The 9,094-nt window shown below is 48.6% G+C and overlaps 1 long non-coding RNA gene across 1 annotated transcript; it reads left to right on the forward strand.

Annotated features, from left to right (window-relative positions):
• Window positions 1-1,308: 1,308 nt before the first annotated feature.
• On the forward strand, window positions 1,309-3,296 carry LOC140389252 (uncharacterized). Its single transcript, XR_011934314.1, has 2 exons — window positions 1,309-1,347; window positions 2,983-3,296. It is a non-coding gene; the product is annotated as an uncharacterized lncRNA (long non-coding RNA).
• The last annotated feature ends 5,798 nt before the right edge of the window (window positions 3,297-9,094 follow it).

The raw sequence follows: 9,094 nt of genomic DNA on the forward strand, positions 1-9,094 counted from the left end.
GGAGGAGGTAGGGCGGAGGAGGAGGTAGAGCAGAGGAAGAAGTAGAGTAGTGGACAAGATAGGGCTGAGGTGGAGGTAGAGCGGAATATCTTTCAAAACATGACTTCAGCAATCAAACACACACTAACCCAAATTTTTAAACCCTACTGCACCCAATACCTATAATACAATATATCAGAAATGGTGACCCACAAGAGAGAGGCAACTTTAGTAAGAATTGTACAATGCGTGTGGGTGATGTGCCTGTCATGGCTGAATAGCTGGTGATATGTCCAAACTGTAGGATGTGAGTGTTCACCCTCCATCAGACTGTGAGGATGAGGTGAAGCAGATGAATGTGAGGTTTAAGCCAAGGTTGGTAGAGATTGGTGGTAATTGAATTAATGAGTGCTGGTGACTGGAACAGAGAGTGAGGCTGCTGGTGTAGATGGCAGATTATGGCAGGTGAGGATGGATCCTCCAAACCTGACCATTCGTCTGAGATCACTGTACTTCTTGCGGCACTGTATCCACGACCTTGTGGTTAAACTGCTGGTATTGGATCATTATGGCCCTTCCTTCATACTGTCAGGAGGTTCCCCTGTGGCCCCCTACGGGAACAGGATCTCCCTCCTCTTGTCCACCTCCTTCCTGAAGGCCACCAGCACAGCACCCTCGGGATGCGCTCTGAAGCTTAGTGGTTAGCTCTATGGCTTCCCAGGGCCAGGGTCCCAGGTTCGATTCCCGGCTTGGGTCACTGTCTGTGCGGAGTCTGCACGTTCTCCCCGTGCCTGCGTGGGTTTCCTCCGGGTGCTCCGGTTTCCTACCACAAGTCCCGAAAGACGTGCTGTTAGGTGAATTGGACATTCTGAATTCTCCCTCTGTGTATCCGAACAGGCGCCGGAATGTGGCGGCGAGGGGATTTTCACAGTAACCTCATTGCAGTGATAATGTAAGCCCACTTGTGACAATAAAGATTATTATTATCATTAATTTCTATCATTTCCTCCCAGTCCCCCATTCCTTTTCAAGCAGCTGTAGCCAGGGTCCCTCACGTGTCAGGGGGACGGGGGGACAGGGGGGGGGGGGGGGCTGAGGGGTTTGGGGGGGGGCGGTGTAGACTTGAGTGTATCTAGCACACAACTGGTTTACATGTCCCATTTCACATCAGACTGGACCATCATACACGCAACCAGGCACTTCCCTCCTCTGTCAAAATCGCCCTCTACCCCAAATTCAGTGTCAAAAACATCAGCTTTGTGATGTAATAAAACCCAAGGCACTTCACAGGAGCATTATAAAACAAAGCACAGCCCTGAACCACGTCAGGTGGTATTAAACCAGATGACCAAAAGCACGGTCAAGGAGGTAGGTTTTAGTAAGTGAGGGTAGAGAAGCAGGGAGGTGTGGAGAAGGAATTCCACAACTTGGGAATTAGGCAGTTGAAGGCACAGCCACCAATGGTGGGGTGCTCAAGAAGTGAGAATTGGGAGAGTTTATGTGGGCATGTCCACATTGACTCTTACAATCTTTGACAGATGCACCATAGAAAGCATCCTATCGGGCTGCATCACAGCCTGGTATGGCAACTGCTCGGCCCAGGGCAGCAAGAAACTTCAGAGAGTTGTGAACACCGCCCAGTCCATCACACGAACCCGCCTCCCATCCATTGGCTCCATCTACACCTCCCGCTGCCTGGGGAAAGCGGGCAGCATAATCAAAGATCCCTCCCACCCGGCTTACTCACTCTTCCAACTTCTTCCATCGGGCAGGAGATACAGAAGTCTGAGAACACGCACGAACAGACTCAAAAACAGCTTCTTCCCCACTGTCACCAGACTCCTAAATGACCCTCTTATGGACTGACCTCATTAACACTACACCCCTGTATGCTTCACCCGATGCCGGTGTTTATGTAGTTGCATTGTGGACCTTATGTTGCCCTATTATGTATTTTGTTTTATTTTATTTTATTCCCATGTACTTAATGATCTGTTGAGCTTCTCGCAGAAAAATACTTTTCACTGTACCTCGGTACACGTGACAAGAAACAAATCCAATCCAAGTCAGAAGCTCGGGTTGTGGGGCCACGGGAGGTTCCAGAGATAGGGAGGGGCGAGGCTAGAGAGGGATTTGAAGACACTGTTTGACTGGAGGTCAATGTAGGTCAGCAAGCATGAGATGAGGAATGGGATTTAATGCGAGTTTAGACACGGACAGCGGCGTTATGGGTGAAATACAAACAGAAAATGCTGGAAAAACACAGCAGGTCTGGCAGCCTCTGTCTGGGTTAACGTTTCGAGTCCAGATTACCCTTCTACACTTGAGACTTTAACTCTGTTTCTCTCTCCACAGACTCTCCCAGACCTGCCCAGACCTCCAGCATGCTCTGTTTTTATTTCAGATTTCCAGCTTCTGCAGCATTTTGCTTTCATTAGCGTTTTGGATGACCTAGGTTTACAGAGGATAGAGTGTGGCAGTCCAGCCAGGAGTGCATCGGAATAGTTGAGGCTGGAGGTAACAAAGGCAGAATGAGGGTTTCAGGAGCCAAAGAGCCCTAGACGTGGTGAAGTCAGGTGACATTAGGAGCTGGAAATAGGCGGAGTTCATGATGGCGGGAATATGAGGTTGGAAGCTCATCTTGCGGTCCAATATAGGACCATAAGAAACAGGAGCAGGAGTCGGCCATTCAGCCCCTCGAGCCTGCTCCACCATTCAATAGGACCATGACATCAATGTTGCAAAAAAGCTGGGTTAATCTGCGAATGTTGCCAGGGAGAGGGAGGGAGTTGGTTGCTCGAGAACAGAGTCGTGAGCAGGGACTGAAAACGCTGGCTTCAGTCTCCCCATCGTTTAATTGCAGGAAATTTCTGCTGCGCCAGTGCTGGATGTTGAATAAGCAGGCTGATGATTTAGCAATGGTGGAGTGGAGAGAGGCAGTGGTAATATAGAGCTGGGTGTTGTCAGCGTACATGTGAAAACTGACACGTTTTTTTTTTTCAGATGACGTCACCAAGAGGCAGCGTGCAAATGAAAAATAGGAGGGGCCAATGATAGATCCATGGGGGACTCCTTAGTTAACGGTACGGGAGCAAGAAGAGAAAGCACTGCAAATTATATTCTGGCTACAAGTACCACTGTACCAGTCATTCGCCTTCTTCTATCTCCCTTCCATGCTCACATCACTGAGTTTCAGATCATTCATTCTGTTGCCTTTGCTGCTTCTCCCCTATCTGTGAGGAAAACGTCAAGGTTCCCTTCGTACTTAAGTTGGATTTGGCGTTTTAATTGTTCAATAGACTGCACATATTGTTTAATAGTTTGCACTATTGTCTGATATGAAGGGCATGCAGGTGGCACTGGGGTGCTGTTGGACGCAATAAACCTGGAGTCGAAGAAGTCGAGACCAGGGGCGGGATTCTCCGACCCCCCCGACGGGTCGGAGAATCGTCGGGGGCTGGCGTGAATCCCGCCCCCGCCGGTTGCCGAATTCTCCGGCACCGGATATTCAGCGGGGGTGGGAATCACGCCGCGCCTGTTGGTGGGCCCCCCTCACCCCCGGCGATTCTCCGGCCCGCGATGGGCCGAAGTCCCGCTGCTGGAATGCCTGTCCCACCAGCGAGAATCAAACAACCTCTCTTACCGGCGGGACAAGGCGGGCGGGCTTCGGGGTCCTGGGGGGGGGGGGCGATCTGGTCCCGGGGGGTGCCCCCACGGTGGCCTGGCCCACGATCGGGGCCCACCGATCCGCGGGTGGGCCTGTGCCGTGGGGGCACTCTATTCCTTCCGCCTTCGCCATGGTCTCCACTATGGCGGAGGCGGAAGAGACCCCCTCCACTGCGCATGCGGGGGGATGCCGTGAGCGGCCGCTGGCGGGGCACCAAAGGCCTTTCCCGCCAGCTGGCAGGGCGGAAATCAGTCCGCCGCGGGCCTAGCCCCTCAAGGTTAGGGCTCGGCCCCTCAAGATGCAGAGGATTCTGCACCTTTAGGGCGGCGCGATGCCGGACTGATTCGCGCCGTTTTTGGTGCCGGTCGGCGGACATCACGCCGATTGCAGAGAATCCCGCCCCTGCTTCCTACTTCTCATTATAGAGTTACCATTGGAACTTAACAGTGGTAGCAGAGGATGGTTGGTGCTTGACAGTAAACAGGATTGTAAGCTAAGATTTCTTGAGACAAAAGATTGCATTCTGAATTCTAACCTTGGAGAGTGATTTGGAGCAACTGGGAAAACAAATGGTTGAATCCAAGTGTAAAATATCAGGATTACCCACCATTCTTTTCTCAGCATCAACGCTATGACGAATGAGAATTAAGTTAACATGTGGACATGGGTTACATCCTTGCCCGAGATTTTAAAAAAGGAATGTCCTTGCCACTTTCATTACCCTGCAAAACTAAAATAAGGTGTGAGGTATTTTTGGTATTGGAGCCAAGGTGAAGGTTTGGATACATTGGTAACTTTCATGGATCAGATTCACAGAGAAGCATACATAGACAATAGAGATAGGAGAAGGCCATTCGGCCCTTCGAGCCTGCTCTGCCATTCATTATGATCATGGCTGAACACCAAGTTCAATACCCTGATCCCGCCTTCCTCCCATATCCCGTGATTCCTTTAGTCCCAAGAGCTATATTTAATTCCTCCTTGAAATTACACAACCTTTTGGCCTCAACTACTTTCTGTGGGAGCGAATTCCACAGATTCACCACTCTCTGGGTGAAGAAATTTCTCCTCAGTCCTCAATCCTTTATCCTCAAGCTGTGTCCCTGAGTTCTGGACTCTCCCACCATCGGGAACATTCTTTCTGAATCTACCCTGTTTAATCCTGGTAGAATTTTACAAATTTCAATGAGGTAGAACCATAGAATCCGATAGTGCAGAAGGAAGTCATTCGGCCCATCGAGTCTGCACGGATCCTCTGAAAGAGCACACTAGCCCCCCCGTAACCCCACCTAGCCTTTTCGATGCTAAGGGGCGATTTAGCCTGCCCAATCCACCTAACCTGCACATCTTTGGACTGTGGGGGGAAACCAATTACCCGGAGGAAACCCACGCAGACATGGAGAACAAGTGTAAACTCCACACAGTCACCCGAGGCTGGAATTGATCCCCGGTCCCTGGCGCTGTGAGGCAGCAGTGCCAACCACTGTGCAACCGTGCCGCCCCTCACTCACCGTCTTCTAAACGCCAATGAATATAATCCTAACTGATTTAGTGGCTCCTCATATGACACGCCCGTCACCCCAGGAATTAGCCTGGTAAACCTTCGCTCCCTCCATAGTAAGAACATCCTGCCTCAGATATGGACACCAAAACTGCACATAATAGTCCGGCTGTGGCTTCACCAATGTCCTGTACAATTGCAGTAAAACATCCCTATTCCTATACTAAAATACACTCCCTATGAAGGCCAGCATACCATTTTCCTTCTTTACTGCCTGCTGTACCTACACGCTTACTTTCACCGACTGATGCACAAGGATACCAGCGTCTCGCTGAGTATCCACCTCCCTCAATTTACACCCATGCAAGTAATAATCTGCCTTTCTCTTTTTGCTGCCTCGCATTTATCCAGATTATACTGCATCTGCCATGCATATGCCCATTCACTCAGCCTGCCCCAGTCCCGCTGAAGCATCTCTGCATCCTCCTCAATGCCAGCTTTGTATCATCTGCAAATTACCAAAAGGATGTCATATTGAGAGCTTATGAGGTTTGGTCAGATTTTGACAAATTAAAAAAGTCGGAGGATAGTTCCATGGAAAAGTACACAATGGAATTTAACAGACTATATACAAGGCTGCAAAGATTCCAACCAGAGGTTCCTCAATCCGTGCTGCCGTTCAAGTTATTGGATTGCGCTAAAGTTACAGATATGGATAGGCTTCTGGTTTTAACGTGAATTAAATTTGCAGAAAGACCCACCCTGCTCGAACAAATGTCAGAGGCTCTGGAAAGATTCCTGGGCAAATATTTCTTCCTGGTAACATTCATGGTACAAATGGTCCAATCGGCAATAAGACAGACTATCGAAGACACAGTGCTAACGGGATGGTGAGGTGGTCGGGAAACAGGCTGCGTCAATATGAAAGAACACTTAGAACTAAAAATAATGAGGACAGAAACACCTGTAACAATTAGGTCAGTAGGAACGAATTGGGAAATTTTAACAGACAAATTAACCCCAGATTTGCCCAGAGTACGGTCAATTGGTGTTCCAGGTGTGATTTAAAATTCCACTTTGCAATAAACTGTCCTGAGCAATGCAATAGGGGGCGGGATTCTCCCATCTGAAGGAAGAGTGTTGAGGCCATCGTAAAAACTGGAGAGTTTAACGACGGCATCATCGGACCGCTAAGTGTAGCGATCATCTGCCCTACAGGCTGATGGCAGGCTATAAAGGTACTGGAGCGACCCACGCCGCTCCAGCTGTCGAGACCGACGTCAAACGGGCGCCGCGGGTCTGTGCATGCGCGGTGCGACCGGCGCGAATGCGCGCACGTGCGGTAGCCTCTTTCTCCGCACCGGTCCCGACGCAACATGGCGTAGGGCTACAGGGGCCGGCGCGGAGCAAAAGAGGTCCCCGCCATGAGAGGCCGGCCCGCCGATCGGTAGGCCCCGAACGCGGGCCAAGCCACGGTGGAGGCCCCTCCCCGGGTCGGAACCCCCGCCCCACCAGACAGGATGGATGCCGAGGTCCCGCCGGGTAAGACCACACGGCCCATCCCGGGCGGAGAGCAGCCCCCAACCGGAGAATTGGCGGACCAGCGTCTGGGCGGATTCACACGATTTGTGCCCGGCCCGGCGATTCTCCGACCCAGCCTGGGCTGAGAGAATCCCGCCCAGGGTGTTTGAAACCAAACACGAGACTGAAGACTCTGAAAAAGAAGAGGAAAATACTAACCAAAGCGAAGGCATTGCCTTAGTAACAAGAAGTTTCAGTCCGACGATGAAGGTGCTGGTCGCAGAGTCCTTCCACGAAACAGTGGATGTAGATCTACAGTCTGTGGAATAGACTGACTAAAATGTTACCTGGACTCTTTCAATGACAAAGATTGGAACAAGGAATTTGGAAGTTCCATGAGTTTCAGAGTTGGAGATGATAATATCCTTAAATTGCTGGAGGAATCATTTTATTAACACGGATGCCATTTCCAGCGAAATTCCTTTATTATTGAGCCGAAATTCCTTTATTATCAATGAAGAAAGCACATCTGAGACTCGGCCTGGAAAACAACAACAAGACCATCATATTCGGAAAAACTATGGACTTACAATTTACACAGTCTGGACACTATTAATGATCATTCATTATGCAATAAACGGTCCTAAGCGATATAATGAATCCTAATTTTACGTGTACAGAAATTAAGGAAGTACTGTTAGCATCAGAGAACAGGAGACCAGAAAACAAAAAGTTAATTGTGTTAAAGTTGCATCAGCAATTTGCCCATCCGTCTTTGTAAAGATTAAAAATTTTACTTAGGGATGCGAATGTAAGAGATGAAGAACACACCAAACTTATAGAACAGATAAGCGATAGATCTGATATATGTAAGAAATAAAGAAGAACACCATCACAGTCCATAGTGACTACACCCTCAGTGAGAGATTTTAATGAGGTTGTGGCTATGGATCGTCAGGTGTGGGATAAAGAAAAGAACATTTTCAATTTACACTTTATAGACTTGGCAACTAGGTTTGGTGAGCCGACGATTATACGCAGCAAAGAAATAAAATAATTGTGGAACAGATCGTGGAAAAATGGATAGGGACCAAACTGGTTCAATCGGCCAAGTTCCTCACTGATAATTATCATAGAATTTACAGTGCAGAAGGAGGCCATTCGGCCCATCAAGTCTGCACCAGCTCTTGGAAAGAGCACCCTACCCAAGGTCAACACCTCCACCCTATCCCCATAACTCAGTAACCCCACCCAACACTAAGGGCAATTTTGGACACTAAGGGCAATTTAGCATGGCCAATCCACCTAACCTGCACATCTTTGGACTGTGGGAGGAAACCGGAGCACCCGGAGGAAACCCACGCACACACAGGGAGGATGTGCAGACTCCGCACAGACAGTGACCCAAGGCGGAATCGAACCTGGGACCCTGGAGCTGTGAAGCAATTGTGCTATCCACAATGCCCCGTGCTGCTACAGTGACCAAAGCCAGAATCGAACCTGGGACCTTGGAGCTGTGAAGCTGTGATGCTCTCAGAGAAATTATACTTTTGGCGGAGTTTAAAAATTCAATTCCTAATGTAGTGAGAACTCATTTGGAAGAACAGAGGGTTAAAACTGTGAGATTAGCAGCAGAAATGGCAGATGATTATGAATTAGTTCATAAATCAAAGCTTGGTTTCCAACATCAGTTTCAGCCTGTGAGGGATAGAAACCTGGGACATGAGAAATACTCAAGTGGTAAAGGTAAAGGTGATCTGAAGGGAGATAATAAGGAGAGTGTACCTCAGATTAATGAAGAAATCCAGGAGGGTGGAAGAGACATGAAAAGTTTCAAATGTTTTCTCTGTAATAAACTAGTCCATGTGAAGTCACAGTGTTGGTGGTTGAAGAAAAGCACTGGGAAGGCTGATGTGGTAAAACAGGATAAGACAGTGGGGTTTGTTAGAGTGGTAAAGGAAAGCCCAAGGGAAGCGAAGGAGGTGCAAAAGATTGTACAGCCTGTTCAAGAGGTGATTGAGAAGAAGGTGCCAGATCTCTTTAAAGAATTTACTTGTGTGGGTAAAGTTTACTCATGTGTATCAGGAGGGGCAGGTAAAGAAGTCACAATTTTAAGAGATACGGGAGCTTGTCAATCTTTAATGTAAGAGATGAGGAGTTATGTAGTCTGGGAAGAATGTTGCCAGAAAAAGTGGTGATATGTGGAATTCACGGTGAGAGAACTGGTGTTCCACTACATAAGGCAAGATTGGAAAGTCCAGTGAAGAGTGGTGAAGTGGTGGTAGGAGTAATAGAGAAACTATCTTGCCCAGGAATACAGTTTATCTTGGGTAATGATATAGCTGGATCGCAGGAGGGAGTGATGCCTATTGTGGTTGATAAACCAGTGGAAAATCAGACAACTGAAGTGTTGAAGGATGAATATC

The sequence above is a fragment of the Scyliorhinus torazame genome, chromosome 14 (genome assembly GCF_047496885.1).
Source record: "Scyliorhinus torazame isolate Kashiwa2021f chromosome 14, sScyTor2.1, whole genome shotgun sequence".
NCBI classification, from domain to species: Eukaryota; Metazoa; Chordata; class Chondrichthyes; order Carcharhiniformes; family Scyliorhinidae; genus Scyliorhinus; species Scyliorhinus torazame.